Here is a 4,337-nt window from a genome sequence, read left to right as displayed (position 1 = left end):
TCCAACTTCATTAAATTTGTTAATTTTAATAATCAAGTAGGTATCTTAATTATAATATACTAATACTACTTTTATATAAATTGTAATGAACAATTAGTTATTTATAGTTACGTTAAATGATATCTATCTATGTAATGGAAAGGGGATAGTAAAATAAAAAAGACACATTTCTATTGTTTAGTTATTTATTCAAAACCATACACAAACTCAGTTGAATCAGAAAAGCTGGATCAGTGTTTTTCCCAGGAAAACCTAGGTAACTATTTGGTACTCAACTAAAACTCATTTAAACAGGCACATTATTGCCAGATTCACATTCGGCTGTTTGCACATCCTTTCCTTTACTACTTGGGCCACATTATCTTTCCACTTATTTTATATTATCTTGACTCAACCAGGGTACTCGCTACATTATGTTACCTACAAATGAAAATATAATAGTTATTAAAAGAGCACATTAATTTTGATCGGCAATGATATTCAGAACAAAACATTTCTACCACCCATTAGGTATTATAGGCATTAGTTTATCTATGTATCACAGATAATATAATAACATAACATAAGCAAGATCTTGCATCCCATTGAGGTAGTCAAAGTAATATTCATCACAAGATGAACTAAGCACACGCAACTCACGAGCTTTCTGTTAGGCTAACGATAGGCTGTATCGCTACCTATAATGGTCGGGCCAACTGTGCTAGATGTGAACTGTTTAAAATAAATTAATGCAAGTCCGGTACCAGGGTTTGAACCGGGTTCATCGTTTGAGATGCAAACAAGTCTACCATTATGACCTATTTTATATTAGAGTAACAGTGACTATACTATAATAATAGTAGGTATATTGCAATGTATGTACACCTTGTGTGCCAAAACTGCTCTGTCCGCCCTGAGAAGGAGAGTAAGTGTGAGTTAATACTCTCATATACCAATGAGTAGATTGGTGGAATGGAGTAGTAATAGTAGGCTCTATTTTTTACATTTAGACACATGGATGACCTATTATGCATGTAATCCGATGAGTTTGAAATTTATCAACTTTATTGAACATTTAGATATTCGGGCTCAAAGAAATGGGTTAATGGGATAATAATTTAAGCATACATACCTGGCATAGTGCGATTCTCATTTATGCAGAACAGAAGTCAAGATTAAGTTTTCACTATAATACCTACAACTCCAAAGAAAATATTTTTCTTTGAAAAGTAGTGTGGCTTTCATGAGGTAGACTTGTATCATATTCATCACTTGGTCATGGTCAGAAAATTGTTGATATGTGGTTCTAATAGCCTTTGCATGTCATTCTTCACAATGGTTATCATCGTCTTTAGAGATCTGAAATAAGTTACAGGCTTAAATTCACAACATGCTCACTGCCTAACTAGACTTATTTAACTTTTTTCAACAAACAGTATATTATGATTTGTACCATAGATAGGTGACAGCTACACAAAAAAGTATCTACTACATACATACTTATACTCACGCCTGTAATCCCGATTAGGCTGGGCAGAGCCACGAGTAAGCAGAGACCAATTTGGAAGCACTTTATACAAAGTCCTCAGGTGCTTAACCGGTGGTCCAATGTAATGTTTCATCATGCTAGAAAAGACTTGTCTTTCATAAAGGTTCTCCTCAGTCGGGTTTACGACACGCCCGGGATGATAAGGGACGATTGCGTTCTAGGTAGGACCTTAGCTATGTTTTTAATTATCTTCCAGTTTTAGTAACTAATTAGATACTTACAGGAGTTGAAGATATATTTTTGCCAATACAAAATGAAGACGTAATCAATAAACCCCACCAAACAAAGACCTTGTATTTTTTTTTGGTTATGGCAATGGGTCGCTTAGGAATACGACCATTCTGCCAGTGTCGAAGTGATCAGAAAACAAACTGAAAAAATTTGACAGGTTGAATAATTTTAAACTGTAGGTAGAAAGATAAACCTCGAGTTAACCTGCAACAAGACAAAACAGGACGTCACAAAACGTTTATCACAGTTTAATATTGTATTTACATATATATTTACAAATTAGTCTAATTAGAGGGGAGTTAGTGTACAAGAGGAGGGATTTAACATTTATAGGTTTGGGTATTTCAGGAGGGAGAATATCGTAAAGAGAGACTGGTCTAAGAGAGCAGTTGAACAGAACATGGTCAGTCGTTCCGTCTTCGATGCCGCATTCACAAATAGACGAGTCCCGGATTCGGAGTTTATTTAGGTGAACAGGGGTACAAGAGTGACCCAATCGGAGCCTGCAGATTACCGAAGTGGACCGTTTATCACCTTGTCGGTATCGATAGAACCAGGGTCTCGTGGGAATGTCCGGCTGAATGTCGCTGTAATATTTCCCTTTAAGCTGCTTTGATCGAGACCAAAGAGCCAACCAATCTCTGCCAAGATCCACACCAGCCGAGGAGCACAGATCATGCGAATAGATAATAAAGTGGTCAAGACAGCCTATTCTAATCGCATCTTTGGCCATAGTGTCTGCCAATTCATTGCCTTGTATACCCGCATGTCCCGGAATCCAGACTAAAATTACATTAAAACCCTGCGTGTCACACTCGTAGAGAAATTCCCTGATATTAGAGCCATTCGGGCGATTTACAAATTGGGACCCAAGATGTCACTTAGAAATAAATTTAAAGAAATTAATATTTTAACTTTGGCATCACAATATATCTTTGAAAACTTAATATATGTAAAAAAACATAGGATTATTTGCAAAAAATAGCGATCGGCACATTGTTAATACCAGGAACAAAAATAAACTTGCTTTACAAGTCAGTCGATTACATAAGATTACTAAATCTTTTAAGGGGCAATGTATACGTTTTTACAATAAGATTCCCATTGACATTCAGAATTTGCCTTTCAACTGTTTTAAGACAGTAGTTAAACAAAAACTTTACAAAAAAGGTTATTATAAAGTTAGTGATTATTTAGAAGATATGAATGCATGGGATTAACTGTCTGAGAATTGATATTAGGCAGCTAAATTACTCAATTGTATACCAATATTTTATGTTTTATGTTTATTTTTATTTTTTTAAAGAACGTCTAGGGCCCTGTGCCGAGGTTTTTCTTGCAGCTTCTTTTGTAATGATTATTGTTAAGGGGAGCTAAATGATACGCGTGTGTCATGCAAACAAAGACTGATTTATTATTCTATATCTAACTACCCTCACAACATCTCCCTCCTTACAATACAACAAGTTTTATAGAACAAAACAAATTAAAAGTTCCGGACAAACCGGTCGTTTACTTAGTTGAGCGTAAATACCTATTCGTCTCTTGAATAGGCGATCGTTAGCCAACCTTTTGCACGCGGTGCATCAAGCACCGTCGATACCTACGCTACATGCCTACGCGACTTATTATAAGACGAGGTAGGAATGGATAATGAAAGCGAAGTTGTTGGAAAGTTTTGAATTTTTTTTTTTTTTTTTTTTTTTTTTTTTTTTTTTTTTTTTTTTTTTTTTTTTTTTTTTTTTTTTTTTTTTGCGGGTAGTCACGACAGTGATAACACGTATAATTTGGGCTCTGATTTATTTTATGTTTAAAAATACTAAAAAGTAAAATTTTTATAAAATCGAAGTACATTATGATTATGTAACATATAATACCTGCTGACAGTCGTTTATATCCTTTTCGTCCACTCACTATCACTTTTACTTCACTGTCACCAAACTGTGCACCACTATGGAAGCTATGAAGGAATCCCTCGAAGACATGAAGACACTCTTCCACTCCACTATGGCCAAGTTCCAAAATGATCTTCAGCTGGTCTCTCCTGCGTCATCTCCCACATCTGGTACGCTGGCTTCTGAGTTTGCTGCCTTCAAAACATTCATCGTAAGTGCGCTCAACAATCTGCAGAGGCAAGTGGACATTTTAAGCAGGGAGCTTGATGGGCAGGAGATGCGGTCCCGACGTAAAATCCTCCTACTTCATGGAGTGCCTGAGGTGAAGGGTGAGGACACCACCAAGCGCTTTCTGTCAGTGGCCTCTGACCATCTCGGGTTGACTAATTTGTCAGAGTGCAACATTAGCCGTAGTCATCGTATGGGGAAGTCTGGTGCTGGTAGCCCTGGACCTATCCTGGTCAAATTCCGCGACATCGCAATACGGGACACGGTGTGGTACGCCAAAAAATCGCTGAAGGGCAGTGGTATGACTATATCGGAGTTCCTGACCAAGTCGCGCCACTCTGTCTTCGTCGCTGCAAGAGATCTCCTGGGAGTATCAAGTTGCTGGACTAAGAACGGTTCCGTCATTGTCGTCAGTGCGAACGGCTCCCGTCGCACTATATCATCTCTCGCGGAGC

General features: G+C 37.3%; 1 long non-coding RNA gene across 1 annotated transcript; it reads right to left on the bottom strand.

Annotated features, from left to right (window-relative positions):
* Positions 1–237: 237 nt before the first annotated feature.
* On the bottom strand, positions 238–1,830 carry LOC126381486 (uncharacterized). Its single transcript, XR_007568847.1, has 3 exons — positions 1,750–1,830; positions 1,112–1,338; positions 238–420 (listed from the first exon to the last, which is right to left on the bottom strand). It is a non-coding gene; the product is annotated as an uncharacterized LOC126381486 (long non-coding RNA).
* Positions 1,831–4,337: the final 2,507 nt, after the last annotated feature.

The sequence above is a fragment of the Pectinophora gossypiella genome, unplaced genomic scaffold (assembly GCF_024362695.1).
Source record: "Pectinophora gossypiella unplaced genomic scaffold, ilPecGoss1.1 Pgos_57, whole genome shotgun sequence".
Taxonomy (NCBI): Eukaryota; Metazoa; Arthropoda; class Insecta; order Lepidoptera; family Gelechiidae; genus Pectinophora; species Pectinophora gossypiella.
The sequence above is the reverse complement of the archived record's forward strand: the minus strand, read 5'-3'. Positions and strand labels throughout refer to the sequence as shown.